Below are 19,174 nucleotides of genomic sequence, written 5' to 3'. Positions count from 1 at the left end.
AACCAACCGATTCTGTCGTAAATTAGACCGTCGCCCACAGAACTATTAAAATACGCAGCACGAAAGAGACTAAAGCACGATGGAACTGAAAGGGTTACTTATACAAGCCTGACACAGGCCCGGCTCTGACCAAACCTTACAGGTCTCATAAAGCCTCTATGATACCTTTAGGGCTTGGCTGGGTCGTGTCAAACAGACACCCCCCCATTATATATGCGTATCTGACTTGACCCCAGCTCCAAAAACTTTTCAGATGTGATCCTGGCAGCCACTTCGCTCCAGCATTGTTGGACGATTCAGAGGTAGTCCTGAAATACTACTGATTCTCTCCAGGTATTAAGGGTTTCCCGATGTGAACCTACTCACAGGGTGCATACTTTAGAGGGGTGAGTGACCTGCCTGCAGTCTCTTCTTGGGAGTGGGCGCCAAACTGGGTGTTAGCCAGGGCGCTCTCCGAACAAAGTCCAGTTCCGATCGCCGATCCCAACTCTTCTTGGGTTGCAGAGATGATACCCTGGCTCTATTGGCCTATCACACGTAATCCATCACCTCAAATGCAAGTTACCCTGTTTTAGCACTAGAGGAGCTTTCAGAGGCGACAATAACATATGACTGTCTTAACTAAGTAGACCTTGGAGAGACACGCCTTCTGCGTCAGATTCTCATGCAGCCCATTGTCTTTTTAGAGCCGAAAGTTTGACTTAGCCTGTCCCTCCGCAGAGTCGATATTTTAGAGGCATATCATCTGCATCTATTTCTGTCCAAGCCCTGTTGGCTATATGTTAGGAGGGACTAGCCAGAAGTGTGACGCCACAGCCTTTTGTGGCATTTAGCTCGGTTATACGGAGGCCTTATTGCCCAATTGCCCTCCCCTTCACCTCCCATCCCCTGAAACCTCAGACAACCTTCCTACCAAGTAAATAGTGTGCTGTGCAATACCTACAGGTAGCCCTACGAATTTAGTCAGCAGCACATTGCATTCTGGGATTTTTAGTTTCAATGCTTTCATTAAGACCTATGCTTTAAATAGAAATGTCGGTGTGCCCGTACCCACTTTTCTGAGTACCTGTTTGCTCTATGAAGTGCAGGTACTCTCCCATTAAATGTATTGCAGCAGTGTTGAGAAGTGCTGCTACTCTCCTTTCCAAATTAAAGAAGTGAAGGTACTCAGTACCGGACAGTACCTGCTCATTTAAACTACTGTCCTGAACAATACCAACATGCAAAGTGGTGTTTTCGAAGAAGTCTGAACTGGCTGAGAGCGTGACACGTACACGGAGCCTCGTTTAGTTATACGGTTCCTTGCTATCCCCTCGTCTACTACAGTTACACAGTTAGAAAAGGTACATAGCTGCCAACAGACCCATGTCTTGCCTGACGCCTTGAGTTTATGGTAGCTTTTACAGCCGACAGTGCTCTGCGCTTTGGCATTAGCAGTTTTGCTTTCTATGAACCATCTATTTTCCCATCTTCCTGCAAAGCCTCAAAAATAAAATTTTCCAGCCATGAAAACTACTGCAGTTTTCCTAATCCTAGCTTTACTGCCATATAATGTAATGGCAGATTGTGAACGTCTGTAATTCCTGTAATACATTTATTGTTTTTGTAAACCTCTGGCCCCCTGTTGGCGGGTCTTTTCATCGCTACGCAAAACCCCGAATAATTTAAATAAACTAGTTGTGGACCTACCTGTCGGAACTTGCAGCGTGCCCTATCGCCACACTTCAGGGTTGTTCTGGCAAAGTGTCACACATTATATTGGGGAAAGCGTCTAATTCTCTAATCTGTATGTCGGGGACACACTTCCAGTCGGGTAGGACTCAGCACTGCCCCTACCGCAGAGGCAGCGGTGGTGCTCTAGGTCTCGCCTCATCTGAAAGGTCTGACTGAGCTCAGAGACACTGGAATCTGAGGCGCTCCGCCACGCATAAACACCGGCGCGTTGACAGTGGAAACTGCACCGAAACCGGGGGGACAGCGAGAGGCGGCGAGGAGTGCGTGGAGCTCAGCCAAGGGCGAGTAACATTTACTTCATTCTGTTCAGTTGTGTACATTTTCAAAGTAAGCATATTTCTTCCTGTTATTATTAAAATAAAGTATTATTGTTGTTCTGGCGCGTCCTGCGAAGCTGCCACATTCAGTCGTGAGTCTTAAATTACGGTAAATATGCAGGAAGATTGTAGGTTAAGCAACCGAGAACACTTAAGAAGCAGAGCAGGGGTTTGAGCCCTGTTGAGGCCAACTCAACCTTCCTTTCACTCCCCCGATTCCAACCGAATTAGTCGCCTTGATTGGGGGGGGGGGGAGTAGGTAGTCGGGGTGTCCCTATTATTTAACTTCCGGAAATCACTCCTGTGCGGTTGGCTGGCGGTCTCATCCCCATCCTCTGGCAGGTCTAATTGATGTCCTTTGTTATTGTTTGAGGGTTGATATCTTTGGATCAGGTGCCGGTGGTAGGCCTCGAGTATACGCACAGCGTATGTCCTGGAGGGCCAAATAAACCAATGTCTCATGACAGATTTTTTAAAGATTTACTCAGATTCTGTAAATGTCGTATGTATAGACTCATTTTCTGTATAATCATATGAGGGACAGGGAGATTAAATGGTCCAGTGTACAACCTAACAGTCACGTTAAAACAATAGAGTACACTGTTCCAAAAGAATGACAAAAGACCAGTAGGCACTTCTGTGCTGATGTGATAACATGCTGAGTGGTAGACAAATACTTAGGCGCACAACTGCTTACCATCCGCAAATAGGGACAGGGCTCCGTGGGAAAAAGCGTGCCAATAGGCTGTCGTTGTATCTACATAGGTACAGGAAAAATGTAAGATAATACTGTGAGACAAACATATACTCAAAAAAGGAGTTAATAATGGTCTAGTAATATATACATGGATATTGATACATGTATAGTGTACAGTATGCAGATTGTCAATATGTGGTAAGTTAGTAGACTCTGGTAAGGCACAATCACTTTGTTAAGCCACTACGTTTGTATTAACTATCATATGCCAACAGGAACACAGGCTGAGCCAATAAGTATATAAAAAGAAAAAATAATTGCAAATGAAAAGGAGCAAGACTCTATCTTACTTATTCACTCAACATAGGTATATTGTACTTCAAGGTAAAACGGAAAGAATTGGTAAGCCGAGGCTCGGTGAACAATGCTCGTATGTAAAAAAAATGGGGGCAATATCTCAGAAGTGGGACCGCGTCGTCCTCCACTAATGCGCGGTTGGATAAATGCCTTATTTGGCCAGAGTGCGAGTAGTCCAAGCAAAACCAAAAGAATAAAAGCGCCCTGTTGGATCGATAGGACTACTCACAGTTGCAATAGACAGTCCGTAGCCAGAGATCTACCCAGGGGCCGAGTTCCCGAAAAACAAGAAGCAAATGCGGCTCACGAGTCAAATAGAAAGGTCGAGGCGTGGGCAACCAATCAGCGGAGGAGTTCAAAAGTGTCGAGACGGTGCTCTGGGAAAATATTGGAAACAAAAAAAAACAATGTTCCTCACATGAAAACAAACAAAGGGGGAAACAAACAATGGACTACTGTAGTTGGAAGCAGAGAGGGGAAGAGAAACACCTTGTTGGTCCAAAAATAATATGAGCGCAATGGAAACAATTATTTATACAACAAGCACACATGATTGTGTAAATGTCTAAATAAATCATGACTATATGAAAGGGAAACTAATATGTTAGACAATAGAGGTCTTATATTTACGATCCACTGTAAAGAAGTCTATGTGGAAGTCATGTGGGAAATACAACAGAAAGTGTGGAATGGACTCAGTAGATGTCATATAAGGGTGCTCAACTGGCTATCATGCTTGTATTAGTGATGAAAGGGATCTGTATGAATCATGGCAAATCCAAAGTCAAATAGGAAAATGTCAGGGACTGGATGTCTCATAAGTAAGAGGCCCATCAAGTAATGGTAGGGAAGCTCATCCAGGGTATTTCATCACTCAATTCGTGAATATTGGGCCCCAATTTAAACACCCAGCATAGTTCTATTTCTAACAGAGATTTAGAAGAACATTTTGGAGTGTCAAGAACAACCCACCACATATTGTCAGGGGTGTGGTGTACATCAAGATAGTGGACACTGAGTTTGGTGGTGAGGCGTCCACATCTAATTTTACCACAGCGCTAATTCATTCTGACCTTCACCGATCTCGTGGTCATTCCAATATACCATAAGTCACAGGGGCAAGTAATCATATAAATACAATTACGAGTATTGCAGTGAGTGTGTCTCACAAGGTTCCATGTACTAATTGGATCCAAAGTTAGGGTGTTTACTCGTTTGGTGAGTGAACAAACGTTGCAATTACCACATGGATGGTGACCAACTACTGGTGGGAGTCACCCAATTGACGTCTGCCCAGGTTCTTGTGGTATTGTCAATGGTCTGGTGTGTAGACCAAGTCTTTGATGTAAGTGGTCCTTTTAAAAGCGGATAAAGGTTTAGGGATTAATACTCCACCACTTGTGAGGATCGGCCAGCGATTATTGATAAAAAAATTTAAGGTGTTAGACAGTGGAGGATATGTGGAGTCACGGGTAAGACTAATGTCAGTGTCCTTGGGTTCGGTTGTATATAAAGCCTCTCTATTGTTGTTGCGGCCCGATTGTGGGCTGTATTGATGGCTTTGTGAGGGTAATGTCTTTCATACAGCTTTTCACGATAGGTCATTATCCTGTGCTTCAAAAGTCGAAATATTACTACAATTACGAAAGAGTCGTAAAAACTGTCCGTATGGTAAATTATCACGTAGAGCTCTAGAATGGTGACTCTCATACAGTAATAGACTATTGTGGTACTATTCTGTTGTTTTTTGATAGGTACGGGTTTCTAATTTACCACGATTGATAGTGATCGTCAGATCCAAAAAGGAGATATTAGTTGAGGAAACAGTTGAAGTGAACTTCAGGAAAGGATCAAGTCTGTTGATCCAATTTGTAAATGAATCGACCATTTGTAACTGGCCCGCTACACAATGAGAATATCATCGATGTAGCGGTGCCATAACCTGATGTTCGGGCTCACTGTGCCACTGGATTCAAGCTAGCCTGGCTGATGAGGGGTGAAACCCTGAAACCGGTCCCAGGATGCTTGTTTCCGGTCCAGGGAGAACCTGGCCTGGCAGTTCGGGCTGGACTGTTCCCATGAGGAATAGGGTCAAGACTGATTTGCATATGGCTGGGTTCAAACTGGGGTGGCATGGTGAGCAAAATAATGGATGGATTAAACCCAGATCTGTGACTGGGGGTGAATGTTTGATTGGTTCCGCATTCTGTCCATCCAGTTACGCTATCCCACAGCGTTTGTGTTTTGCTTTCCATAATCTGATGTTGTCAGTAAAGGGATTGGTGTTGTTAAGATTGAAACATTGTTCAAAATGATATATGTACAGGCAGGCCAAACTAGGAGCGAAGGTACTCCCCATCGATGTGTCGCGTATTTGATGGTACAATTGGTTTTCAAATTGGAAAAAAATCTTGGTCAGGGCTAAAGAAGCACATTGCATGATGAAGTGAACTGGGGAAGGTGAAGTCCATGGCCTGTTAAATAAAGCGTCTTCAATCACCCATAGTGTGGCTCCCTGAGGTATGTTGGTGTAAAGAGCTTTCACATGAAGGGTGATGAGAGCTTGTACCTTATCGGTAGCGTTGATAGAGTTAATCAAATTAAGGACATCCTTGGTGACTCATTTTCTGTTCATTTATCCTATGTGGATTTCCTGAAAATATGACACGGATGTATACCTTCTTAGACTTACATTGGCCTCCCCTGAGGCACATGGTGCCTTTCGGCCTGAACGCAGAGGCAGATGACGACATTTTCACCAAATTCCTTTGTTTCTTCCTTTGTGTACATTTGATGGCTGCTGGTTTCCCATCAATGTTATGTGGGTTTGGTATCATTTGGTTATTGTGGGGTAATAGTATGTCATATGATTTGTACAGCGCCTGTTGTGACATTCATATGGCCTCGTAGAGCTTTTATAATTCAGATGCATTGACCCTTCTGTCTCAATGACTCCATCAAAGACCGGAGTCTGATTTCCGGATCTTTGAGTGGGATAATCAGTAATGTGCGGAGCTCTCAATTTCCCATAGCCCTACGTCAATAGCTCCTGCTGTCCAAGGTTCTGATTTGCATTTTGTAATTTGTAGTCCTTTTTATCCCATTATTACCCCCAGATTGCAAGTCCCAGAATGCAAAATAAAAACCGGGGCAGGATTTGCTACTCAAAATGGACTTAGGAAACTTGAGAGCTCTTAATGTTGAAGTGCATAATATGTTGCGTACGAGTGTTTGGTAGAATGTGTTTGTGAGGAAACATGCTCTTTGCAGCCCCACACCTTTTGCCCACATTTAGACTACTATCTGCTGTTTTTTTTTACTCTGAGAGTGCACTGAGGCCTGCTAACCAGCCATCAGTGCCAGTATTCGAACCCCTTTGCAAAATGTATGTGGAATTGGCTACCTGCATTTGGCATAAACTGACTTATAAGTCCCTAGTATATGGTACCCAGGGTACCTAGGGCATGTTAGTTAGAGTGTCCACCCAGGGCTGCAGCACTGATTGTGCCACTATGCAGATGACAAATTTCAAAGTGGCTTCCGCGCTGCAAGTGTAGTTTGGAAGAGCAGCTTTAAAAGTGCTAGAGTGACTTTGCCTTAAAGCCCCCAGTTCTCTAAACAACATATAGATCTCCCCTAAAGAAGGTCCATCAAGCCCTAAGGCAGGAAGCTTCATATTCTTAAGTGGGACATATACTTTAATGTGACCCAATAGTAAAACCTCTGAATTGTCATTTTGCTATGGAAAATCTAGTAGCCCCATTGGCTAACAAAGAGTTTCCGACGGACACGTCAGCCTTGCTAGACTGACGTGTCAGTCTCACTAACATCTGATGGGACTACTCAAATGGGTTCTTAAAGGTATCAAATTAATCTTGGCATTAAACCAACTTGATGCCCAAGTCTAGCTTTTTGTCACTTTTAAGAAAAGGCAACTTTTAGAAAGTTGTCACTCTGTTATCCAGTTTATTCAGTGGTTTTTGTTCGTAGTTGCTAGTCACCAGACAGCCTTGTGCCCTCCCAGGTAATAGTATGAACGACTCCCAGCCTCGGGAATCATAGAGGCCTGACATAGAGGAAGCCAAACAGGGTGTTGCCCCAAAAGATGAGCTTTAAAGGGGAAGCCCCCTTTGGTGGGCAAATGACAATCACACTTGTGAAGGGCAGCCCCTTTGTTCAGTTAGGTGGGCTGGCAGTGAGAACAGAGAGGGGAAACCAGTTGCCAAACCATTTTTTCCATGGGTGTGTAGCTCACAAGTAGCCACACCTCTGTGGTGGGCTACTAAGCTCGTAACATCCAAGGAAGGGTCCAGACATCTTGGGAGTAGGCAAAATAGTGCAATCTAGGATTGTGAAACACTACATTTAGCCAGAAGTCACTGTAGGTCAAGACCAATCCTTGTAGCCCATTGGCTAGTGAGCTCTTCAGCCTTCCAGGGCACTTTCTGTGCATAAATATGGCACCCCTGACACCCTGAACCTCAAATCACATCTGGATTGGAGAGAGAACTGAAGAAGGACTACCCTGCTGACCCCTGGACCTGGCAAGAGGGACTGCACCTGTTGCTTCTTGGGCTAGCAAAGAGAGGACAGTGCCCATGGTATTTGGCCCAGGGGAAAGTTAGACCCAGATGGAAGTAGTGACTGCAAGGGTCCGTTTTTTGACCCCTGTTCCAGCACCAGGGCCCTAAAGCCCTTCCTGAGCAGTCACTGGCCACCACTCAGAAGAAATCCCCACTGATTGCCGACTAGCAGCCAAGAAGCCCCCACTCTGGACTCAAAATTTGTACTTAAGTCTGCAGGATCCAGAGACTCATCCAAGTGTGAGTCAGTTGCCAAAGATGGACACTAGCCCTCATCAAAGGATATCGCTGAAACTGGAGATCCTTAGCCCAGCCGCTGCTGAGCTTTTATTTGCTCAAAAAGGACTTTGATGCTCTCCAACCCCTGTAGCCAAAGTCGTCCCACCTTTTCCTTGGACCAAGGAATGACCCCAGAAAGGCCTCCTGTCAACAACACAGCACCCAGAGCATCTATCAGCATCCTTAGCTTTCTGCATCCCCAGCATCAGGACCACTCCATTGAAGTCTATGGCAGTACTGATGTAAAGTGTGGAACTGGACTTGAGATTGCTTTGGTGATTAGATAACTGTCTAAATACTCCTTATTGTCCACCCTGACCTTCCCCACGTCAGAATAGGTCACCCACTCTGGGCCAGAGTAGCTAAACACAACTCTTTCAAACTTTTCAAAGGTTAACAACTTTACAGTTACCACCACTTGTTTGTGTTTTGAACTAAAAAGCAAAGATTTATGTTTTATCTAAAAATTTATATCTCTGGAAGAGTCCTGTGGATTTTGCTCATCTGGTGTCTAAAAATTCATAAAAATATAATATAGTTTTATAAATTGTTGGATTTCATTGGTGTTGTGTGACTTTCTCTAAGAAATTGGGTTACTGGTTAAGGAGGGAGAAACCCTTCTCAAGTAGCAACCACAATTCTCCTCAGGGTGAAGTCACAAGCAAACCTTAAATTAACCTGTGCTCAACCATCAGTAGTTTGGCACAGAGCAGTCAGGCTTAACTTGGAGGTAACGTGTAAAGTATTTGTGCAACATCTCAAACAGGAACACAGTGATAACACACCACAAAGGACCCCACAACAGAGTTAGGAAAATAGAGTAATTAAAAATAAAAATAAAGCAAGACTGGAACAACAAAATTCCAACTAGTATAACTGGAGTTATTCCATTTTGAACATTTTAGTAAATAGCCAGTTACGAGTTCTGAAAATACACACATTTTCATCCCAGATACACATTTTCAATTTTGGTATACATAGATTTATTCAACCAAGCCAAAACTTCAAACTTAGTACTCTGAGCTGAAAGCAAGAGAGCTATTGACAATTAGCTGGAGAGCTACACATAGCTTATCAGCTACTCATTGTAGAAGCCTGGGCTAGATGTTCTGCCCACTAAGATTTTCTGGAAGTAGGGTAGTCCGCTGTTAGCGGAAGAGGAATTGAAACATGTACGCATCTACTTAGTGAGAACGTAGCCAGTGTGGTGGTGGAATGCTATGTGTACTTGCACCAAAAAGATTAACAACTGGTGTGAGGCAAGGATGTTCTCCCTTCCCACAGAGATTTATTTCTGGAATATGTCAGTTGTTAGCATTTTCAATAAACTTCTCTCATGCTGAAGACCTTTTTACTGGATTTTGTACTGTACTGTGTTGTAGGTCATTTGTTTGTTGCTTAATACCAGTGATGATGTGCTGAGAACTTTGAGGGATTGGGTAGAATTCCCTGGATTGGAAGACTAGATTCATAGGGTGGCCCTTGTAATGCCATGCTTGAGGTTCCAAGGGGTGCTTCCATTATGTTATAGAGAACTTAACGGTGTACCTATGCGTGGCACTTTGGAAAATGGCCTTCAAAGACAAGTTTATCATAAATACCTCTAAAAACTCTTCAGGTCACATTTTGGAACAAGAGTGAAATCTCACCAATATGAATAAGGACTTTCATTCTGTACCTCAGTCAGATTAGAAATTGCTGCTGAGGGACCACATTTTATCACTGTGACTTTGACACACAGATGTATAGCAGTGTGTATGAGTGAGGCTAGTGGGCAGGGGCCACCTGAGCATTGAAATATCTGTCAAGTTGCCCCACGCCATGAAGGACGCCTCTGCAAATCTTGTTTTGTTATCCAGTAGCACATAACATACAGGACTGTGGGGGACTATACTTATAATGATTAAAACAATCATACAAGCTATAGTATGTAAAGCACTATTATAAACTGTGACCATCAGAAGGTCACCTTCATGGCATAGATCAGTTGGCGTCTGTGTACTTTAAATTGTGTCTTGAGGAATACTCACTTCCTGTCTAGAGTTCACAGGGACCTACACTACAGCATTTCTTTTTTCTGTTTTCACGAATTAAACTTTCTGTCTGACAACCTAGTTGTCCTGCAAGCATTGCATTAATCTAAAATTATTGTATGTCACATTCCAGAAACTTCATTGGGTTCTATTTGTTTATTGTCAGCATAGTGGTGCTTACCACCCATTTACCAGTCTCTACCGGGTAGTGACGTATGATATACTCACTGGGGAGAGACTACAGCTAATAAAGTGAAGCGAATGATCAATGTAAACTTCACTCACACACAGAACAGGTATAGTTCTGCAAATGTCCGTCTTCTGACATGCATAACAGGTACAGCAGTGTCCAGCAGCAGCTGTGCAAGGTTGTCTCAAAGACGCGAATGGTACAGTCCTGGGCTGTACCAATGCAGGACTTCCTTCCACACACTGAACAAGCATGCTTCTATCCAGCACAAGTGAAAGCATCTCTGAAAGACAACAATCTTGACTTACACCAAAATAGATCAAGAGGAGTTCTGGGCAGATCAATGGATGGCTCATTATTTACGGTTTTGATAAAGCACGCAAATACTCAACAGTGTGACTGGACGTTAAAAACTATTAGCTACTATTATCCTTCTGCTCTAGGCTGTTATTAAATAATGTTAAACTAAACTGTTTTTTAGAATTTTTCTAAGAGCAAGATAGTTGGGAGCGATGTGCAGCTCGAGTGATATGGAGTTTCAGTTTACCTGCATGAAAAGTGAAGGAAACAGTGGTGCTAGAATTAATTTTGGAGTGAGTGTACTGTCCAAAAATGTCACCTCAGTAAAGTCCGAGACGAAGTTTGACAGAGTCTATTGTAAAACAAAAAAATCCTGCCAGGAGAAAAATGTTTGAAGTTCATTCTGTGTCTAAACGTTTTCAAATGTTGTGGGGGCGCACCCTCTACACACGTAGTTCCAGGTCCACTGGAAGCAACGACCACCTGATCTCATCTTATTGATTTTTGGCATCACCACTAAACCAGAAGTGGCAGATATCAGTGATTGAGTTGTGGAGCCACTCCAAATCAACATGCAAATGATTATCATAAATAGTTTTATGGCAAATACTACCATGTGATTGTCATCTTAAATTAAATGAAAGCACATGAAGACATTTTATGTGTTCAGAAACGTGTGCAAAACACACTTCTACAGTGGACAAAAGCAGGGCAGGTTCCTGCTTATTGAAGTGAGTGCCTGACAACCCCCATCAACCTCAGTTTATTGATTTTTAAGAACTAACAATAATGAATTGATGAAAATAGAGAATACTCAGCCATCATGTTCTCCTCCTGACATTTGTTTAAGGAAATATCTTAAGAGGATTGAAGACAAAATAGCATCCTTATTTGGAGACGTTCTACGTGTTTCATTCAGAAGAGAGAGGGTCCCTGATGATTCCTAGCAAATCACTGTCCAATCATTATTAAAAAAAAACCACACTGGATGCCATAGACCTAGCTTCGGATCTAGTTTTGCTAATTGCTCGCCTATCAAGGCTTCTAGCGAACACAGTCACTTCACATCTGCAATACATGAAGAACAACTTAGAGTGTTTGTACTGAGCTCAGATGGGCTCCATGACATATATGGTGAATATTTCTAGGCCTGGTATTCCCCTAGTCAATTGTGGAGTCCGACAAAGGGTCACCATTATGTAGTCGTATCTGTGCTCTCTTCCCTCTCACACAGAATAAGTATAATACTTGTACGTCTCTAGTATATGGTACTGAAGACTGGAAAGGCACTTTAAAACTGCTAACTCAACTTTGCCATTTAAAGTAATGGGAAATCCCAATCTTCCCTTTTTAATGTATATCAGTCACCCCCATGACAGACTTAAAGAGCCCAAAAGAAGGGCTCTGTATGTTAAAAAGTGGAAACTGTACATTTGCATGTTCCAGCAGTAAAAACCCTAAATTGTTATTTTCGCTGTGGAAAGGCTAGTAGCCACATTGGCAGAGACAGAGTTACCGACTGGCATTTCACACCTGCTAACATCTGAATGGGACTACTAAAGGTGGTACTGTTTGGTGTCAAAAGAGTCTGTAAATTAAATTAATTAAATCCAATTTAATGGTTAAATCGACTTTAATATCGCTGGTGGGTCAAGTGCAACTTTAGAAAGTGCCAGTTTAGTTGCCCAAGGTTTCTAGTGCCTGCATACTGATGTACACAGGTCTTGTCCTGGAGACAGCTTTCTGCCCTCATGAGGAGACATGCCAATGGCTCACAGGAAAGGACAAAGTAGGGGCCTGCATGGAAGAGAAGTGGTACCTCCCTCCTGCAGGAAGCCACATTGGGGTTAGCCCAAAATTCGAGCTTCAAAGGAGATGCTGCCCTTGAAGGGCAAATGGGTAAGATTTAGAAGCAGAGTGGTTTGTTGTTTAGACAGACAGACTGGCACTGGGGGCAGGAAAGTTGAAGCCGGTTGTCAAATCGATTTGTCCAGGGGGTTTTAGCCCCTTGGGAACCACACCACGTGGCTTGGAGTGGGCTAAGGTGCTCTGAGAGTCATGAGAGGTGTCTCACCATGTTGGGAGTGGCAGAATGGTGCATCCTGGGATAGCCAGTTGCCACACTTCCTGGAAGTGGTCATGAGGTTGGAGGGAACCTGGAAGCCCATTGGTTACCAGCTGTATTCTACCCTGAGGGCATTATATGAAGATAAATATGGCACCCATGATCTCAACTGACCTGGAAGGAAGATTGGAGAAGGACTGCCCTGCTGTACCGAGGGACCAGCAAAGGGAAGGTGCACCATCAAGGACATCACCTGCTGCACTTGGTGATTAGCGAAGAGAGGCGCTGTGCCTGCCATGTCCTGCACAAAGAGAAGTCCTCTTAAGCTCCCAGTAAATTAAAGAGACTGCAAGGGCCAGCTGACTGGCCTCCTGTCCGCAGCATAGGAACACAACAGCTGAAGAAGCCTACTTGAACAAGGTGATCAACCTTAGGCTTCAAACCACTACCAACAGTGCCATGCAGCAACAGGGACCAAGACCCTATGTGCAAAGTTGCACCTAAGTTCGCTGACCTTGAGAGTACTGTCGGAGAGTTGCTGTGACCCTCAGAAAATGAGTTATCGACCAGGTAGGAGTTGCCTGTGGCCACAATGCTGGGCAACTGGTAGTCCGGTGGTGACTGGACTTCAGCCACACCAAAGAAGACCTCGTGGGGCATCGACCGGCAACCAGGAGCCCCACACCAGCTTCAATTAAGAGTACCTGCAGGAAGACTCCTGTTGACCACATCGCATCCACTGCATCCTGAGAGCATCTTCAGCATCCTTCACACCTTGCATTAGGACCATTCCATAGGAACCCATTGCAATGCTGATAAAGTGCCTGGATCTGCTTAAGGACTGTTCTTCAATGGAGGTAACTGTTTGTAAGGACCTTGCTAGTCCCCTTCACTAGCTCCCTGCTGGAGATGGTCATCCCAAGTACTTCTACCTGACCGCATTGACACTTCCTTATGTTTCCTTGAAAGATGTTTTGTGTCAGATTTGCTGACTTTTTTGCCTAGTGAGGGCATACTTATGTGCTGAGGGAATGCTGTCCTAGACAAACACATGGTATAGTACACCCCTGCTGTACCAGGGCCCACTCTTCATTCGAGGTAGCTGTGGGGGCCTGCTCGTGCCCCCGCCAAAGAGGTTGTGGCGGGCATGGCGGGGCCCCCGGGCCGATGCACTTGGACCTCTGGACTGACACCCACTGCTGGCAGAACCCCTCCCGGCACGTAGGTTGGTGTTGCTTGGGAGTGCGTGTGGAGGCCGGATTTCTCTCTGGGACTGCTCTTGCTGGTCTGGATCATGGGCAAGATGGATGCCAAAAAGGGCAAAACTCACATTTGAGGGCAAAAAAGTATCCGGCTTACGGAGGGGGAGAAGACCTATGGAGCAGCAATGAATCTTCAGGAGGAAGAGGACTCTGGTGCGCTTTACCTTAAGGAAATACTCCTGGCTGTGAAAACTAGTCTCAGGACCATTGATGGTAAATTGGACCTCCTCACTGCTCGCCCCATTCAAGTCTCAAGACACTCACGAACCAGACTGGACTACCTGGAAACCTGGATATCTTGCATCGATGACCAACTGTTAGAATCCAAGGAACAACTTTTAAAAATGGACAAATTACTTGCAATAATCAAGGCCAAGAATGAGGATTTGGAGGCCAGGTCCTGACATAGTAAACTTTGCATCACAGGTGTCCCGGAGCCCATATAAAAATGGAAGACTTTGTTAAGACAATGCTACATAGCCTATTTGGTGACAATCTGCCTCCTGTATTTATTGTAGAATGGGCCCATCGATTGCTTGGCCCTTGGCTTCCCCCGGGTGCACCAGTCAGACTGATAATTGCTAAACTCCTGAATTACCGGGACAGGGACACAGTTCTACGATTGGCCCACGAAAAAGGCCCAATGCACCACCTCAGCAATAACATATAGGGCCTGATTACAACTTTGGAGAAGGTGTTAATCCGTCCCAAATGTGACGGATATACCACCAGCCGTATTACGAGTTCCATAGGATATAATGGACTCGTAATACGACTGGTGGTAAATCCGTCACTTTTGGGACGGATTAACACCTCCTTCAAAGTTGTAATCAGGCCCATAGTTTTTTCCTGACTTTACTCAGAGCGTGCAGGCTGTCCCTCGCAACTTCATACCTGTGAAAATATTCTTGCACAAGGCAGAACTCTTGTACGCTCTACTATACCCCGCCAAGCTCAGGATCTCCATCGATGGCACACTTCTTCACGGATGCCAGGTTGGCTCTGAACTTTACAAACTCACAATCAAAAACCGTCACCCCCTGGGGGGCTCACCTGGAGCTGCAGAGCATGCCTCCCTGAGTAACAATGATTGAACCATCTGGTCGGCGCCTTCACTCTATTGTTTGCATGAGTACTGTTTCTACTATACGCCTGCTACATATTCAGTATTGAGGCTCGGCCACCCAGCTACTAGGTTGGGCTGCTGCTTGGTGTCACTGCACCCCAAAGGATGTTTCCCATCGTTATTTCCTCTTTAAGGGTATGGGGAAGACAGGGTGGGAGTGGGTATTCTGTCTCAACCAAGTTTGGGGGTTGGAGTGAGTGGGGGAGGGTTGGGGGTTTGTTCTTCAGTTATGTTTTTTGCTTCTCTGTTTTTGCCCTTTATGTTGAGGTACATAATTAGGCTTGTACCCCACACAGTGTGCGATACCACACAATAACCCACAGATGATGCACCTATGGTCATCAGGATAACACATGCTCCATCGCTCTGGCCACTCTAAAGTGCTTAACCTGGAATGTATGCTGCCTTAATGATGGCAGGAAGGCTCGCCTCGTACACTCTTATTTACATCGACATTAAAATGTTATATGTTTTTTACAAGAAACACACCTGTCTGACCCCAAATCCCCCCACCTGCAAGCCAGGGGTTGGGACACCACTTACTCCTGAACATACTCAAATTATGCCAGCAGAGCCACAATAATTTTACGCAGGGGGCTTGCCTGGCAACAGACTCATACTGTGCTCAACCCGGAAGGCAGATACGCACTCCTTATGGGATCACTGTGTAGACATCTCGTTATACTGGCGGCAGTGTGTGAACCAAATGTGGATGATCCTGAATTTTACTCCATGCTCTGGTCCAAGATACAGGGTCTTGGTCTGCAGGACCTCATCTGGAGAGGCGACTTCAATGCCGTCCCGGAGGACTGGCGGGACAGATCCAGTGTTTCCAGAGGTCTACACCCTCATGCCTCGAAAATGCTCCACACTATCATGAAAGACAATCAGTCACAGGACATCTGGAGACTCACACACCCACACACACTCGAAGGAACATGCATCTCAATATATTTTAGCTCTTGGTCCTGCATAGATTTTTGGAATGTGGCCCCAGAGGTAAGGGCATGGTCGGTTAGGGTCACTCATCTCACTCACACTTTATCTGATCATGCGCCTGTCTTACTGGAGCTCCAGCTCTCTGACTCCATGCCACCATCCTTCTCCTGGCGATTATCTTTGGGTACACTACGGGACAAAATATTTCACAAAGAGATTCATAAGGAGATCATTGAGTTCTTCTCCCATAATGTGAACTCTGTTGAATCACCCTTGTTGCTATGGGAGGCTTTTAAGGTGGTTGTGAGAGGCACCTGCATAGCTAAGCAGGGTGGGGTCTTGAAATCCATCTGTTGGTTGCTGGCCAACCTTGAAGAAGAGATCTGAACCCCTGAGACTTGCTATTTCCACTCAAAAAGTCCTGATCTTCTGGCCCACATCAACTCCAAATTAAAAAAATTCCAGGAGGAGGCTATCCGGGAGACGCATTTTTTACATAAGGACGCTCAAGTGTGATGATGTTGCAAGGGTGACCACCCGGGGAGACTCTAGCGAGATCACTACACCCTAATCATGCCTCCCCGTATATCCCTGAACTTTTCAATTTGGACGATAACTCAGGCCCATCAATATGACATTGGCGGTCAGATGACCGCCATGCCAGGCTGGCGGTGAAGACTGCCAAATTATGACCACGGCAGTGATCCCTCCAATATACAGCCAATGTACCACCTGACCCACCAGTGCGGTCTGACCACCGACCATGGCGGTTGCTATCGTCAGCCTGGCGGAACACCATTCCCTGCCCAACATAGTATGACATAGCAGACCGCCAGGATTTCTGGGGCAGGAATGAAGCATATAAAAGGAGACACTCACCTCCAGGGACACAGAGGAGTCTGCGGCCACCATGGAACCTGAACTGGAAGTCCTGCCAATGCTGTACCACGTGATGGCAGTCCAGGAGCAGCAATGCTGCGACGAGGGTGAGTACAGCTGCCTAGCACACAAGGGAGGGAGGGGAGAGTGACACACCCACACGCTCAACACACACCATACACACATACCACACACCGCAAACAAACCGCTGATAAATCCAAGAGCAAGATAAGCCAGAAGTAAAGAAAGCCAGGACAAATACCTTTGGTCCAACCACTGTATTTGGGTGGGAATAGCACCCACAACAAATGAGGCAACCATATTCAAAGGGCCATTGGCCAGTCTGATGTCACATACAACCCACATGGCAACAAACAACACCTACCTTGACTCCTGGCGGCCCAAGTCATTCCACTGGGCAGGGACATCATATTGCAAGGCAGGCACCTCAGAGGGCGGGGGGTAGGGTGAGGGGTAAGGGGAATTTCTTCTTGGGAAGGGGGCGTTAGGTTTGGGTTTGGGAGGGGTCGGGCCTTTGCTCTTCTGTTTAGGGGCAGAGGAGTGGGCTTGCAGCGGGGTCAGAGTGGCAGTCTTGTGCCCCTTAGTGGGAGCTTTTGCTGCAGAGGGAGGGACATGAGCTGGAGGTACTGGGCTGGGGGAGTGGGACCTTCCTTTTACAGACAAGACAGGATGGGGAGGAGGAGGGAAGAGGTCAAGGCAGCAAGGAAAATTTTTGTTGGTACAATGGGGCGGGCTGTGGGAGTAGGCTTGGGAGTTAAGGTAGAGGGAGTGGTTGTAGGAGGAATAGGTGTGCTGGCTGGACTGGGTTGCAGGTGCATGTACAATGTGCATGTGTGAGGTGGATGGCATTTGAGTTTCTGAATGGGGGCTTTTATGTGTTTTTGGAGTGGGGCAGAGAGGATGGGAGAGAACAAACAGGTTGTATGTTGTGGTGGTGTCTGCAAGTGAGGTGGTTGTGCTGCATGTGGTTGTGATGGTGGTGTGGTGAATGGGGTGATAGTCTGCATGTCTGCTGTTGTGGTGACTGTGGGCAAGGCTGTACAGGTGGCAGGATCTGGGACTGAGGATGCAGTGTTTGCAGGTGTGAGTGCTGATGTGACTGTGAGGCGGGAGGAGGAGAGGGAAACAGTGGAGGCAGTGGCTGTTGTGTGTGCTTCTGTGTGTTGGCTGTGTGTATACTTGTGTTATGATATGTGGTGCCTGTGCTTGTCTTTGCGAGTCCTGTATGTTGTTTTTGGTGCATGCTGGTCTGATTGTGTGCTTAGGTTGGATGGGGTAGAGGGCTTTGGAACTGGGAACAGATAGTTGGCTGGGGGAGAGAAGAACTAGGGACACTAGCTGCCATCAAAGAGGAGGCCAGAGCTTGAAATGGTCTTTGTAGGGCAGCCAAGCCATCGTGAATGCCCTCCAGATTGGCATTGCATTGCTGCATCTGGTATGGCAGCCCCTGGATGTCATTCACTGTGGTTGACTACCATACAGCGATGGATCTCAGTAGGTCAATAGCCTCCTCAGTGAGGGCAGCAGGGCTGACTGGGGCAGGGCCTGAGGTGCCTGGGGCGAAGAAGAGGCCCAGCTTCCTGGGTGAGTGGGCACGGGCAACTGGGTGGGGGGCTACTGAGAGAGCAGTGCTGGTACAGGGGATGGTGGAAGATGATTTAGCTGGGGTGGTCCCAGAGGGGTCCGCCACCACTAGGGAGCTTCCATCAGAGGAGGAATCAGAGTCAGTAGTATCAGGTCCTGTCTCCCCTGTGGTGCTCCCCTCACCCTCCAAACCACTGGCCTCCTAGGTGTCAGTGGACTCTGCCTCCTGGGTCCCGTGTGCTGCAGCTCCCCCACTCACCGGTGCCCCTGCTCCTTCGCAAGATGATGCTGATTCACACAAGCACAGGATGACTAAAGGAGAGAGGGTGGAGGAGAAAGAAAGGGAGCACAGGGTCAATTTCAGCAACAACAGCACATATGGCATACACATCACAATGACTCACTGGGACTAACACTGTGCAGTATGAACCACAATACCAAACCATTACCTGGGAACAACAGCAGAAATGAACTCAAACACTACCATCTGCACATCTATTGGGACTCACTAAGCCATGCCTGCCATGGTATGACAGCTATTTGCCAATACCAAATGTACATACCACTCTAAATTGCTAAACAAGACTATACAAGATTAGCTAAGGCATATTGGGCCATACTCTGACTAGAACCTTGCACCTATTCAACATGGCAGGCATCAAGAAGGAATTCCACACAGTGTGTACTCATCCCCTTGTGTCGGCTGTGCTGCGCTCAAGCGCCCATCCAACTCTGGATTGGCCACCGCCAGTCTTCATTATGGCAACTTGGTGCCTGGTGGCCACTGCACACACCTTTCCCCTTAGGT

At 45.9% G+C, this 19,174-nt stretch overlaps 1 protein-coding gene across 1 annotated transcript in view; it reads left to right on the top strand.

Moving 5' to 3' along the window:
* The first annotated feature begins 246 nt into the window (after positions 1–246).
* Positions 247–19,174, top strand: part of LOC138284835 (pancreatic secretory granule membrane major glycoprotein GP2-like) — a 198,540-nt gene continuing 179,612 nt past the window's right edge. The window contains exon 1 of the mRNA XM_069224024.1: positions 247–302. The gene's annotated coding sequence lies outside the window, so the exon portion shown is untranslated. The remainder of the gene's footprint in view (positions 303–19,174) is intronic.

The sequence above is a fragment of the Pleurodeles waltl genome, chromosome 3_1 (assembly GCF_031143425.1).
Source record: "Pleurodeles waltl isolate 20211129_DDA chromosome 3_1, aPleWal1.hap1.20221129, whole genome shotgun sequence".
NCBI classification, from domain to species: Eukaryota; Metazoa; Chordata; class Amphibia; order Caudata; family Salamandridae; genus Pleurodeles; species Pleurodeles waltl.
Note: the sequence above shows the minus strand (reverse complement) of the source record. Positions and strands in the feature narration are given on the sequence as shown.